Source organism: Capsicum annuum, chromosome 3 (assembly GCF_002878395.1).
Source record: "Capsicum annuum cultivar UCD-10X-F1 chromosome 3, UCD10Xv1.1, whole genome shotgun sequence".
Taxonomy (NCBI): Eukaryota; Viridiplantae; Streptophyta; class Magnoliopsida; order Solanales; family Solanaceae; genus Capsicum; species Capsicum annuum.
Genome location: NC_061113.1, coordinates 222,848,096 through 222,864,265, shown reverse-complemented (window position 1 = coordinate 222,864,265; position 16,170 = coordinate 222,848,096).

Here is a 16,170-nt window from a genome sequence, read left to right as displayed (position 1 = left end):
TTTGCAAAAATATAATTTGTTTGAAAGAATTTCGAATTTTTGGGATTTCAAAGTGCAGTTTTTGGATGGAACTATCATCACATGTGTATACAAAATTTTTTGCCCTTTCTTTGGTATTATTCAAATACGAAAATTTCACTGAAGAATGACTAACACTATGAACAACCAGAGTAGCACCCTCTCTAATGATATCTTCATCATCACCGATCATTTCATCATCATTCGTTGATTCGTGTTCTAAAGATTCATCACTATCTGACCCACACACTTCATTATCAACTATGTCATTGATGTTTTTCACAATTTGTGTGAGTCGAGTCAGTGTACCTTCAAAATCATTAGATCTATAAATAAAAAAAAATAGTTAAATATAATCAGTATAAATTATAACTTAATTCAATTAAAAAATTATTATTTTTACCTATCGATTGACTCCAGCGGAATAAAACATTGTTGATGATTAGAATTTAAATTTTGCATGTGCATAGAAGCATTGCTATGTCCCCCAATATCAGAGATGTGCACACTTCGATCAAAGATATGATGATACCAATTATCAAATCAACCATCATATTGCGTAGTCAAGTTATTTATATCATTTGAGTGCTTGTCAAATCCTTCCACTGTGTGTTGTTGGACTATACTCCTTAAAGAACCAATATTCAGATTTGATAAATATGAAGTATCACAAAGATCAAATTTATTATTGATGGGTTCTTGAACGATAAGACAATGTTCAATTGACGAATATATGTCAAACTCGTTAAGTTAATGCAACTATCAAAAATTTTAATAGTATGGAGAAATAAAGAAAAAGAATCATCATTCTAAATACAAGTCTCACAGTACGTTATAACTCCATTTGCAGGAAAAGACGTTGGATATCGTCCACTGATAACCACTATATCTTTTAAACCACTTATGCCCATTTTATTTCTTATTAAGAATTGCAATTGCTCATATTTAAGAGATAATGAAAATATTTGTACAACTTCAGACCGTCGACTATATATTACAGTACTAACTTCATATAAAATTTTACCACCCCAATATAAATTTTCTCTTACTGCATTTTCATTTATTTTTAATACAAGAAATGAGAGTAAACTAAATCAAGAGTAAATTGTAGAGCTTTACTAGAGCTGAAATGAGTGTAAATTATAAAGCTTTGTTAGAGCTTAAACGAATAACTCAAACACAATAATAAGATGATTATTCAATGAAAAAAATAAGAGTATATATCTAGACACCAAGTAATTTACGAATTACTGGACTCCAAGAGATTTACAAATTGTTGGATACCAATCAACTTGCATATCGTTGGACACCAAGTGATTTACAAATCGCTGGACACCAAACAATTTGTTAGTACCGCCAGTAACGGAACCAATATCTCAACCAAGAGCATTTTATCCTCTTTGGTTTCTTTCCAATTCAATTGTTCCCTTTGAAATTTTTCATAAAAAAGTTAGCCCCTTTGACTCCGACCTCATATTAAATTGATAAAGTGTGCTGCTGATGGTTGAGCTTCTCCGATACATGTTAGTGGAATATTTTTAAGATCAAAAGTGCGTATTTTCTTTGTGTAACTCTTATAACCACCAACACTTCATTTCAGTGATTATTTTTTTATGATAGAATGTAACATTTAGTTTTTATAAATTTTACCCGTATTCTATCTCATTACACTTGTAACTTACATAGCACTTGTAACCTAAAGACCATTGATGTTTCCTCTTTACTATCCCATTTTTTCTTCATATTCAATATTATGATGAATACTTCACCTATAAATAGAGGTAGTCTTATTTTTTTTTAAAGTACAAGAAAATACAGAGTGCATGCGTGATTATATTAGTAAAAGAGAGAGAGTTGAGACAGACAAAAAAAATATTCTAAGTCTCCAACTATAATCACCATACAAAAGAGAGTAATTATATTAGTGAAAGAGAGAGTTGAGACAGAAAATATTCTAAGTCCTTAACTATATTCACTATACAAAGAGAGTAATTATATGTTGAAGGAAGGTGCTTCTGTGGTAGAGTTTTGGACTCTTCAACTAATACAAAGTTGCTTGAGTTGTACATTGTTGATGGACTATTATATCCTGGAGGAGATACGTCAAGAGTTTATACTACTAAATCGATATAGATTATGCCGCTGTGAGTTTGATCTCCTTAAAGAAGCGAGATATCCATGCCTCAACCAAAAAGAAGATTATTCCTTTTTTTTTTCATTTTTGTTCATTTTATTATTTCAATTGTAATTTTATTATTTATGGCATATTACACCAACACAATATTTGGATAGATTGATCATTTTTTATTATTACATAATCTCCCATATCATGATAAAATAGACATATAGGGATTTTGAATTAAAAGGGGCCAACAAGTTTGTCAATTAAGTGGGGTTCTTCAAGTTTTAAAAATTAGATAAAGGGATAAAAAAATTCAGTTTTTTAAACATTTTCGCTCCAACAACTAAAAAGATTGTCTCAACAACTATAGAAGTTGTCTCAACAACTATCTAAGTTGTTCCACAACTGTACAAAGTTGTTGGACAACTTTGATAGTTGTTGGGACAACTAATGAAGTTGTCAAACAACTGTCCCAGTAATTTAAGCGACTTTATATTTTTAACTTATAATATTGTGGGACCTACTTGTAACCTTTATCTATAATATATTAATATATTAAATATATTAAAAGTGTGAAGACCCTTAAAAAAATGATTTAAATTTTTACCCTTTATTAAAATCTCTGTAATAGATAAAATCATCTTTTCACTTATTTTCTTCAATTATTATATAATTATATTTTATTATGTTTAAAATTAAGGAGTAAAAATATACGGTAAAAGAAAATATAATTTTAATAATTAAGAAATTCTAAAATATATGATAAAAGGTATTAGGATAATTAATAATTAAAGAGTCCATAAATATTTGCTAAAGGATCTAAAAATTTTTGGTAAGAAACTCTTATATCCTAAACTCACATTCTTTATTTCACTTCACACACACATTGGACAAGTTCTAGATATTGCATGCAACATGAAATATAGAAAATACCTGACACACACATGACACATGCTCAACTCAATAGGATCATTATAGACTCCCAACCAAACAATAACACAAATTCAATTTTAAGCCAAAAAGTACAAGAGTCACAAACATGAGCCTAAGAGTCTCAAAAGTATCAATTCATTCAATCAACATGCTTTTACAAACAAACTCACTTGCATCAGGTAATCGAAAATAGCACCAACAAGAATATCTCACTTATTCCTAACCTAAAATTTTTTAAATTGAGCCAAAATTTGTGAATTTCCCACCCCACAATTAAAAATCTACTTTGTCCCCAAAGTGAATTTAAAAGGTAAGAGATAGAAATACTCCTTGAGGCCTCTAGGCCTAGCTAGTAGCATCTTCACATAAAGGAGATCCATAGGACCCCACACTTAATCTTTACCATACTTCAAGCTCTAGATTATGGTACTCAGACTTCCCATTAGCCTGTGACTCAACCAAAAACAAAAACTACATGAAATAAAAACTAAAATCTAAAAAGAAAATATACCTACTTAACTTGGGTTGCCTTTCAAGAAGCGCCTAATTTATTATCGCGGCACGACCCAAGTCAACTCAACCATATTCCTTCACCCTTTTACTCCTTTTCGGGAGCCATTTTTTCTTTCTTCTTTGACCTCTTTTATCTTTTAACATGTTGGGAATTGGTGGTTTTATCTTAGGCCGCTCAATCAGGCATTTGGAAAAGGTCTTTAGTGGCTTAGGCACCCCACACTCATCCCTTTAAAAATACATTGATCATGTATAAATCTTAATATAAGGGATTTTCAATTGGGGCCTTATAAACATCAAATACCACCTCTTCATCATCTACCCTCATCTTGAACGTGCCTTTTCTAACATCAATTAAAGCCTCTCCAATTGCAAAAAATGGATGCCCCAAGATAATTGGTACCTGTTCGTCTGCCACAAAATTAAGAACAAAAAAGTCAGCAAGAATAACAAATTTACCAACCTTTATAAGGACTTCCTCAATTATTCCATTCGGATATTCTATGGAGCCATCTGCTAGCTGCAAAACCACTTTGGTCGATCTAGGCTTTCCCAAGCCCAATTTTTCAAATAGCGATAAGGGCATCAAGTTTATACTTTCCCCTAAATAACTCAATGTATGGACCTCTTTACTTCCAATTTGAATAGGGATGGAAAACTTCCCCTGATCTTTTAATTTCTCAGGGATTTTTTATTTTATTACCATACTACACTCTTCAGTGAGTGTTATAGCTCCCACATCTTGCAATTTTACCTTCTTCGCACTACATCCCTTAAGTATTTTGCATACTTAGTCATACTCTGCAGAACATCTAGCAAAGGTAGATTAATATACAACTCTTTGAATGTGTCAATGAACTTTTTGAAAAATGCATCCTCCTTCGATTTTATGTACTTTTGAGGAAAGGGCAATGGCAACATCTTCTTCTTCTCTGGTTCATCAATTTTTTTATTGAAGTACTCAGACTTCCTTGAATTTTCAGCAACTTCTTCATCAACCTTTTGGGTCACCACATCTATATCTACCTCCTTAGTTGCCTTTGGAGGTTCTTTATGAAGCTCTATACTATTTCTCAAGGTGATTGCCATGACTTGTTTTGGATTTTCTGTATCAACGGGCAAACCACCTTGTGATCTAGTATTTAACACTTGTTGTATCTGCCCAACTTGTAAATCTAAATTTCTTTGGGTTACTTTCTAATTCTGTAATTTCGCCCATTGACTGTTCAGATCCGCAATCAATTATGCTTGTCTAGCTACGAGTTGCTTCAACATCTATTCCATGTTGTTAGTTGACTGATTCAATTGGGCATGTGGCTGTGGGGCATTCCATAACTAATTTGGTGGTTGAGTTTTCCATTTCATGTTGTAGGTATTACCTTAATTTGGCCTTTGAGCATTTCCTACATACATCATAGATTTCAGATTTAAAGAACATATTGTAGCCGCATGACCACTATGTCTGTATACTTCACACCAACTTGCAGCTTGTCAGATGACATTAACTATGGTTGTAGGTTATGTTGCTCCTAATTTTATGCTGTTGAATGATGTGTTGATCAAATTCTATAGTGCAGACACCTGAGCTGATAGGGCTGTGAATTGATCCACCTCCAACACTCCCGCAATTCTTTTCGTGGAAATGCTAGAATCTGAATGCCATTTTGGATTTTCTTATACTATGCGGTTCAGCAATGTGTACAACTCATCGTAAGTTAGCTCCAATACTTGACCACCTGCGGCTGAATCTAGCAAAATCTTCGTATTGTGATCAAGAGATTCTACAAAATTATGAGCAAATACCTCATTCGACTATTGGTGGTGTGGACAATCCCGAAGAAGGGCATTGAAATGTTCCCAAGCATGATAAAGATTTTCACCAGGCTTCTGTTTGAAGCTCACTATCTCATTGGAAAGTCTCGTAGTCTTGCATGATGTAAAGAATCTAATGAGGAACCTTCTGGATAAATCATCCCATGTTGGGATTGAACTGGCCGGCTCTACATTCAACCACTTTTTAGCTTCCCCAATAAATAAATAGGGGAAGGGTGTCAGCCTCACATAATCTGGAGTCACCCCGATTGGAGTAAATGTATATGTAATCTCAATGAAGGTCTACAAATGGAATTGTGGATCCTCATGTGAAAGCCCTGCAAACTATCCACTGCTAATAAGAGGTTGCACCATATTGTATTTTAACTCAAAATTCTCCCAGCTGTCGGTCTTTGTATTGGGGAAGTCAAGTTCGTTGGGAGTGGGACTGGTACTTACCTAACCTTCTTACCAGCTGCTTGTTGTTCAGCCATAAGAACAATATTTTCTTGGTCTTCTTGAAATTGAGGAATTCTAGGGAGAAGGACTGCTTCTCTCCTGCGTTGATGGTAAAGTTGCTCAGGTTCGGAGCATGGTTCAATCAAGTCTTGATCCCTTGCCATTTTTCTACTTTGAAAACCAATTTTCTACAAAACAAAACCAAGACCAAGTGTAAAAAACACCAAATAAATCTAAAAGTAAAAATAAAATAAACAATTGCCAAATAACAAGTCCTCGGCAACGGAGCCAAAAACTTGACAGCGTCCAAGCGCACACGCAAGTGTACGTGGTCTACCAAGTAATATAGTGGCCTTTAAAACAAAGACAAATATCGATCCCACAGAGACTTGATTTGGCAACAATTTAATTTTAGTTCACCGTCTTGATTAATTTAGTGCAAAGGTAACCAAAAAAGGAATTTTGAATTATTTTATAAATTAAAAAATAAATAATGCAAAAATTAAATTTTTGGAGCAATCAATGGAAAAATTCCAGGGTTAAAGCACTTCAACAATCATACTACGTTATTGAATTTCATCCGTTAATTCGCTTATCTTGTTTGTTGCTTCGTAGGGTTAATTGCATGATTATGGTTTCCCAACCTATAATATTTTACCTAATGTGGAAATTACAACTTCATCATTGAGCGGGGATGTAATAATCTAATTAAGTGAATTAAAGCTATCATCCTACATATGAATCAAGTAAAACATCTAAGTACATCCCTGTCCTAGACACTAAGTTTAATTTTTTATATTATAAAAGAATAAAAATCCAAACTTTGTTTATTCCTATGTTCTATCTCCCTATTCCCTCTCCCGAGATCAAAAGGTCGACAATATATGTATTTTATGGGTGATCAATCCATAAAATAATTAAAACAAGAATAAACAAACAACCAAATATGATAAGCAAATTAACGAATTTAGTTCCAAAATAATAGTACTCATTTTCTTGGCTTTAACCCTAGAAGGAGGGTTTTTAGCCACTAATATTCATAATCACTATCCAAATAATTGAATAATATGATATAAAAAGTTAAAGATTAAAAATAAAATAAAAACCTAATTAACCATGTAGAAGCCTCCGAATAAATTCTCCACCGCTTCAATGTAAAAACTTCCATGTCCAGGTGTTAATCATGATCCCCCAAAGCTGTCCATGCATTGTCTATATATAATAGGGGATCTTTCAAAAATAGTAGCATTTTGCTATAAAACCCACCTTTCAAAGCGACATTCTACATAATTACCATTTTTAGCCGCTGTATTCGATTTATGCTCGCTATATTTGATTTTACAGATTGTATGTATTTATATAAAATATGAATACAGTCCCTATTCAGTCACGGAAAAAATGGAATTCAATATTTTTAAAAAGAAAAAAATCTCAATCACGCTTATCTCATTGAGCTGGATATTTTCTTGCCTAACATTGCCATTATCTTTTTTATATTTTTTGTGTTTTTTCCTTTTTTCTTCTTCTTTTTTCTATTTTTTCCTACTTTTATTTTTTTTGTTTCTTTCTTTTTGTTTTTTTTCTTTTTTTTCTCTCTTTAATCGCTAACTTCTATTTCTCTTTCTTCTTTAATTTTTTTATTATCTTTTTTGTACTTATTTTATTTATTAATTTTTTGTTATATTTTATATTTTTTGTATTTTTAAATAATATAACTAGTCGAGCACAAGTCATGGATGATAACGTAAATACCACAATTGTTTATCATATTTGTAGTCACACCGCTATTTATATTTTTATATTTTGATAGAACTATATTCATATTTGTATTTTAAAGTTCACACTTGTATTTATATTTTATAGTTCGCATTTGTATTTGTATTTAATAGTTCGTACTTGTATTTGTATTTGTTAGTTTATGCCATCATTTATATTTTATATAATTCACACTTGTATTTTAAAGAATTATTTTGTCTTTTTATTTGTATTTTATAATTGATTGCATATTATATTGGATTATATTTATATTATGGTTTTATTGTGTTTGTATATTTAGATTATATTTGGATTATACTTGTATTTGTATTCTATTTTCTTCATTACCTTTTTATTTTTTAAGAAATTATTTTGTATTTGTATGTTGATTGCATATTGTATTTAGTCGTGACTATGTACAATTTATCATTTATATTTGTATACGAATAAGTAAGTGCATTAGTTGTATTTTCTTGATTCTAAAATATATAAATATATAATGTATCATTTGATATAAATGTACCGTTTTGTATTTGTATATCAAAATTATTATTCATATTTGTAAATAAACAAATATCACTTGATACAAATACAATGACAAACAAATGAAACAAATGATTTTACAAATACAAATACAATATGTATTTGTATATATTGTATTTGAATAAACATTTGAGTTGTATTTATTTGTATCAATAAATAAAACTCGTATCAATAAATACAAACAAGTATTCGGGGAAAGAAAATCAATCGTTCCTTTTTAATAATTAAAAAATATAAATGATAGTTCACACTTGTATTTATATGTTATAGTTCGCATTTGTATTTGTATTTTATAGTTCACACTTGTATTTGTATGTTATAGTTCGCATTTGTAGTTGTATTTTATAGTTCACACTTGTATTTGTGTTTGCTAGTTCTCACAAATGAAAAGAAGGATAAAAATTGAAAAGAAAAAAAAAGGAGAAAAAATAAGAGAAAAAGGAGGAAAAAATACAAAAAAAAGAAGAAGGAGAGTAATAGAAAATAAGGAAAAAATACAAAAAAAAAGGAAAAAAATACAAAAAAAAGAAGAAGAAAAAAAAAGGAGAAAAATGAAAAGGAAAAAAAAGAAAAAGAAAAAGAAAAAAATGAATAAAAAAGAAGAAAAAAAAGAAAAAAGTGCAAAAAGAAAACTAAAGAGAAAGCAACAAAAAAAGGAAAAGAAAAACTGAAGAAAAAAAATCAAAAAAGGGAAAAAAGAAAAGAATAATAGAAAATAGAAAAAGAGAGAAAATACATGAGAAAAGCTATATATTGTAATTAGGAATAATTAATAGGAAAGAGGGGGCTATGAATTGTAATTAATAAAAAATTAGTCTTTAAGTGGTAATAAAAATTCAATAATAGTTAATTCGGGTAATTTTCTCTATATAATATTTAATATTTAATTCTCATTTCATGTGGGATTAGCATAAAAAACAGCTGGCATTTGGCCCACCAAATTTTCCCACCAAATTTCCCTTAAACCGTGTGCCCACTTTTGAATAAAAATAGAACTAGTTTTGTCCGTGTCAGCGTGTTTTACTATTATGTTTTGAATTATCGATGCGACGTGTAACTGCATGTCGCTGGACTGGTATTAATGGGAATATCGATGCTACGTGTTGATTTCGTGTCTATTTATTGAAATTTGCATTCAAAAATCTGGTTAAGTGTAGAACGTCCTATCCGTTACCCATGCCTTTTATAGTATATTTCTAATGAATTTTTGGCCTTTAAATCATCAATATATTACTGTATTTAGTTCAAAAATCCTCCTATAATATCATACACCGTATAATAAAGATCAAAACAACACAATATCCTCTACGATAAATCAAAACAAAAGCTAAGATAAGGAAAATTCGCAATGATCTTCCACTTATTATTTTGATTCTTGACTTAATTAAATTAAGCTATGCACATTAAAAACAAGTTATTCCATTTATAATTATACCATTAAAATATTTGGAACAAATTAAACACATTAGAATCCACCAAGACTAACTAGACACACACCTAGCTCAAGCTAGTAAAACTAGTTTTCCGGGTTGAACTCTAAATTACTCAATTAAGCACAAACTTATTTTCAAAATACTTTATACATTGTAATCACACACTTGGACACTTAAATGCTTATTTATATCATTATGAACACTTTAAGCACACGAATTGCTCTCAAAATAAGGCAAAATAATCTAAAATAATGATACCAAAGAGTATAAAACCACCTCAGATCAGTATGTTCAAAATTTAACTAACTCAAGGTATGAATTTGGTTGTTGGGTTATGTAACGGGGGTGGTTATCGATCCTGGTTGGGCTTAGGATTCCCCATTACGTTTAGGCCCCGGTTTGGGTTGCGAAAAATTGGATCAGAGCTTTAGGTTTTGGTTTCATGGGGTTTCCACAAAGTCGTGTCGAGTAGAGCCTTAATTATGGGTGTGTCGTACACCACACTTATAATCAGGAGGCTACAAGGTATTTATGAATGTTTCACTTTCTTGGTTGTTTTACTTTCAGGATATGGAGTATAAGGTCTTGAACTCTTCTCTGAATCTTCTACGGTTCATCTTTTTGATAATGTCCTCTCAACAATCTAATGTCTGTGGAAACTTACCTATCCCACTCAAGGACAACATGGATGGATATAGTCCAACTTATGGGGCCTCAATTTTCCAAATAATCGAGAGGCCAATAGTTGGTGGTAAATGGTCCAAGGGGAAGGGTTGGGTGAGTCCTAACTCATATTCTCTGGTTGGTTCTTCCTATCTGAATCTATTTGGAGGTAGGTGTTTTAGGATTGGGTAATGCTTCTAGGACACAAGGTTTCCAATTTTGGGCTAATGAGGCCCAATCTGTATCATCCTATTTTCTTTATAAATCTTGTGGTAAATTGGTGATTTGGTTTTGGTCAATTGGGCCATATCCTTCAAGAGTGTCCCATAAGGATTGCCTCTTGGGAAAATATAATATCAAGGGTGCTACTTCTGGCTTCACTTGGGTTGGTATCGTCTCAATAACTTCACCATTATTCAGGAGTCTGAGGCATCTATTGGTATGTGGGGAACTCTTTTCTTTGTGGTGTGTATGGTTACTTGGTTTGGGGTCCTCTCTCCTTTGTAACCCCATTGGTGGTTGTGTGTTCTGGTTTTGTTCCCAAGGTTATTTTGACCTCTTTCTCTATTTATTTCTACCCTGGCAGGTGACTCTATTGTTGTCAAAAGAGTCTACGGGGGTGTGTGGTACCTATTGGTGATAAAGTGGTCCTGGTGGATTTTGTTATCATTCGAGAATAGATTGGTTGCACTCATCCTATTCATTATTAGATTATTGGAACCGTAAGAAGGTTGTCTTTAGGATCTTTGTCGAGACGATTAAGGAGTGGGAGGGCAGTTTCACTCCTTACTTATTAAGGGAAAGGTTATATCATATCTTAGATCCCATAGATTTATCTCCAAAGGGGTTTCCTTCTGACGATCCTCATGGTGTCTTTTTAATAGAGAGGTTAGTTTAGTATTGGTCTTTTTTCGGGCAATTGTCCAAATTCTATTCTTTCTTAATAGTATGGTTTCGGTGGAGTTAAGGGAGCTTAAGGGATAGTTAAGGGATCTCTTAGATAAAGGTTTCCTCCGTCATAGTGTTTTTCTGTGAAGTGTCTTCTTTTTTGCATACATAAAGGGAATAGTCTCCCCACGAATAGATAGGTTATCGGTGGGTGACTAAGGAATTTGGAGAATCCTCCTTCTGGGTGGGACCATGCTTATGTATATTCCATGAGTGTACTTTTCTAGTAGTGCACGGTGGTTGGTTGATCCTAGGCTTGAACCTAGATGCTTGATTTTGGTAAAGGGAGTATGTTAGCTCGGGCATAGCAATGCGGGAATTGCGAGGATAAATAGGTAGGTTGGATGAGGTTGATGACTTGAGGAATAAAATAGTAGAAAAGTTGTACCATATAGGCTGGGAGTTTAGGTTGAACTTGGAGATTTGGGGGTCTAGGCATTGGATAGGTTTGATCATAGAGCTTGCATGTATCTTTGTCCCTATACTTGTACTTTATGGTTTGAATGAAATTGGTTATTAAAATTCATGGTTTTGAAAATGGGTTTTGGCACATATTGGGGGATTTGACATGGCTACTCATTTAATTGATTTTCCATGGATTATGATGCATTACTCACATTTTATTAATGTTTATTAACACTGTGGGATGTATGGGAATGGTAAATAAATTTTGGGGTACTATAGACTCCCCAATTCCTTGGTTTTGGTTTTGGAATTACATGTCCTTAAATTATTTTTGAAAATTGCCATTAAGTATAATTTTGTCATATGGTTTGACTATTTTTAAATTTTTTGCATTGCCTAAATAATTAAGGGAACATGAAATGGTTTTGGTTGAATTCAAATAATTTTGAAAGGCCTTGGTGGCCATAGTTTGATTTTGAATATTTTTTTTTAATTGGAAAACCTTGGATTCATTTTGGTCTAATGGTTTTACATATCTTTGCTAAGTTCTAGGTAGCCTTTGGGTGGATGATATTTTGGTTTAGGAAAGCCAAGTGTCACTAGCGTACATCCTTGTTGATACCCATTAGGGTGGAGTGTTGTGCTTGTAGGTGTAATGGGATAAAGGTTGGTGGTTAGTCTAAAATTTCCTTTTAGTAGTGGACTTTAGGGGAAGATCAGTTTGCATACTCTAGTGATTCTCTTCTATCTTAGTTAAAAGAGTACTCTACTAGTATTGCATGTACTGTCATAGCGCTTATGCTTAAGGGTTGAATTTTGCATTCACTTTGTTCTTGGGATGTGATTCTTGACTCTACATTGCAATACTTATGGTATAAGTGGTTGTGTTTCTTTTGGTGTCCATTTCTAAGGACTCTTTTGGTGGTATGGTTTAGTCGGGATGATTCTTCATTAGGACCCAGGCAGGTGTTATGAAGTATTTTGTGCCTATGGTGTCGTGCCTTATTTTTGGGGTTCTTTTTCTTACTTTAGGTAGAATGGATAACTCTTGTACTTTAGTTATTTAATGGTTCTTCTTATGTTAGGATGGTAGTGGCTTGGGAAGCATGGTGATGTTTTGTATTGGGGAACGTAGATGTCTTTAAGTGAGGGAGAGTCTCGGGTGGCTACTGGAGTTAAGGTTTTAGAAGGTGGAGTAAGGCTGTTTTTATGAGAAATAGTTAGGGTAGGAATAGGTTGTGAAAATTCTTGGTGAATTTATAAAGGGTGCTAGATATTTTGATGGATAGATTGTGCCGCGGGTTTATGAGCACCAGGCTTAAATATTGTGATTAGTAGATATACCCATATTGTGTTGGGTAGGTAAGAGGTTTGGTAAGGCGTAGTTTTACCAATTTCCTTCATGACATAATAGTTGTATTTAAATTGAGTGTTCAATTATAGGTTAGGGGTTTTGGTTATAATGGTTGGATATAGTTGGTCCATGTCCTTTACTCATGGTTTCCATATAATAATAGAATGGTAGTGGAGTTGTATTTCGGGATAGAGCTAAGGAGAAGAGCCCGGTGGCCTAGGTTAACTCTTTTTTGTTTTGAATACGATTGAACATGAAAGTGGTGGTGTATAGTTTGACTCAATCTCTCAAAGGGATCTGTCTTGGTAAATTCTAAGTTGGATTGGACTTACTCTCTAACATGAGTCCATTCATTCAGTATTCTATGTGTTTGTGTTGTGGTAAGGTGTGATTGGTTCGAATTCCTTGTAATTTAAAGGGGAAACTTGGATTGGTAAGTTAACCAGTTGCAAACAAAAGGTGTGGCTTCGGTAAAGGTTCCATGGTGGAGCTAAAAGCCTGAGAAAGCCATTTGGGATGTGGTAGTTAACATAGAAGTCCAAGTGTTCTCGTTGGTTCTTTGTTCCAGAAATTCATGCGTAAGGCGTGTGTTCTTAAAACACATCTTTTTTTTCTAACTTGGTTAAGAGTGAGGAATGGTTTCACTTGCATCTTTGTTTTCTAACTTAGTTAGAGGTGAGAATGAAAGTGTTTGGGAGTGAATCGTGCTTGGGGTATGTGCTAATCTTCTCATCTTAGTTGGTGTTCTTGTCCTTCATTTTTGTTGGAGGAAATTTTAATGTGTGTTGGTGTAATACCTCGTGCTTTTTCTTACCCTTGCCCATCATTCAAGGACGAATGATCCAATTGGGGTAGAATGTTACATCTTAGGATTTGGACCCTTGAAAATTTCTAAAGTTTGGACCATTTTTGACTTGGTACGACTCAAGAGAGTAACTCGTACCCTTGCTTACGAGTTTTTAGGTGCCTAGGTGGTCCAATTGTACCCAAGGAAGTAATTTAGGCTTATCTACTACCCAAGGTACAACTTAGATATGTAAGAGTCGAATAGGAGGTTACGAGTGGTATAGGGCAAGTTGTATGGTGTATATGTGTGTTATCTAGTGTAATCTGTTCACTATATGGTTAGTGGATACGATTAAGGTTTCCACTTGTACCCTTAGGTACGAGTTATAAAGGGTAAGTTGTATAGAGGCCAGTGGGTAAGGTCTTGGCAAGGTTGTATATGAGTTGGGGTACGAGTTGGGGTGTCAATCGTACCCTTGGATACGAATGGTAAGGTGAGTCATACCCCTGGATGAGAATTGTTTTAATTTTTAAGCCAAAGGTGGTTTGGACATTTACTACTCCTAAAACCCTATTTTTCTCACATTATATAACCCTATGTGTCCTTCCATAACACATATAAAAGGATCATAACACTTCAAATATACTCTAAAACTCTCTCTTGGAAGATTAGAGGCTAGGGTTTCTCGTGTGTTCTTCAAATGGGCTCAAGGGTTATGTTTCTCTTTGGAATATTTTTGTTCAAGGAATGTAGTCCTTCACTCATTGTTATTGCAAAATAAAGGCATGTGTATTGTGTTTTAAACGTTGGTTTATGAATCATGAATGGTTGATTTCAAAATATTGTTGAGGGTCTTTATGCATATGGTTTGGTATTGGTTTAAACTATGTTTTTACATGTTTTTTGTAATGGTTTTCATATGTTGTTGGTTGTTCATTATGGTTTAACTAATGGGTCTTGATTAACCCTAATTATGGTGATTTACACATTTGTTTTGCTCTTGGTAAAGGTGTGCCCTCAATATGTTCGATAAAATATCTCAAAGAATGTTTTTACTCTATTGTTGAACTTTCATTAGAACTTCTGCATTATTTGGTTTGGTAATGAAACCTGAAAGGGATTTAAATTGTTTTGCATGTTTTTAATGGTTTAAATGATATAAATTCTTTAAATGTTTGTCATGGTCTTAAATGGTTTGAAATGGTTTAAAGGTTAAAGATTTGGTGGTCATGGTTGGTCTATTTTGAAAACCTTATGGGATACATAAAAATCCCCTAAGTTAATGAATTAATGGAAAAGTTTAAAGGCTAATGGGTCATGCTTGTGGAGAACATGGTAGTCTCCAAAGAGGTTAATATGGTAAACGGAAAGGGCACTTTATACTCACCTTAACCTAAATGGTTTGGCTATGGATGAATCTTGCAAGTATGGTTGGTATGACAATACCACTAATAATTGGCCTTGGTAATGAATGGTAATTGTATTATTTGGACATGGTATTAATTTGGGAATTAATTGGATGTGTAACTAATCTGTGGAAGGTGGAGGTTTTGGGTGAACCAAAACTGGAAACTCATATTTTCTGATATAAGGGCTCTTCGATGACCATGTTCGAGTGTCACGTTTTATATTGGAGGGAAGTACTAGTAATCCCGTAGGATATTTCTTGGTCGTGCGGCTACATACACTAGGACTCTTTCAGCAGGGGGAGCTGAACCCATGCGGCCCATGGGTATGGTTAAATGGCAAGGTTACACAGTCCAGGTAAAAAGGTTTTAACTACATGCTAAAAATGGATTCCCTTTCACGTCACTTATGTATATGTATGGTTGTATTCATATAGATGGTTTAACTTGGTTTTATAAATGGAATTATTTCATCCCTATCCTGAGTGCATGCTAGTGCTCACCCTCTAACCTTCTATTGGCGATTGTATACCAATAATATGCAGGAATCGGCTATTCTACTCCTCTTGCTTAGTGATTGGATTTAGGTACAGTCGATGTTGGATTAAAGTGGTGAGCTTCCATACTTAGAAGGCATCTATTTCATGTCATGGTTTACTTTACATATTTATTATCCTTGATAAACTTTGGTTTTTGGCTATGGTCGGGGGTATGTCCCAACTAGGTACTCTTTGGTTGATATAGAGGCCTTGTATGGACAACTGTGGACTTAGGGTATGTTATGGATTGTTTATGTCATATACATATACATACTTTGAATTATTCTATGCAATTTTGTTTTATGGTTTCTGTATTAGTTTGGTTGGTTATTGGGTGGATGGACTTGGTTGGGTTGGTCTCATTTATAAGACTTATCCCAGAGTCACCACTTAGTTGTACATACTATCTTGTTGTATGTTCAGAATTTAACTGACTCAAGGTACGCATTTGGTGGTTGGGTTGGGTAACGGGGGCGGTTC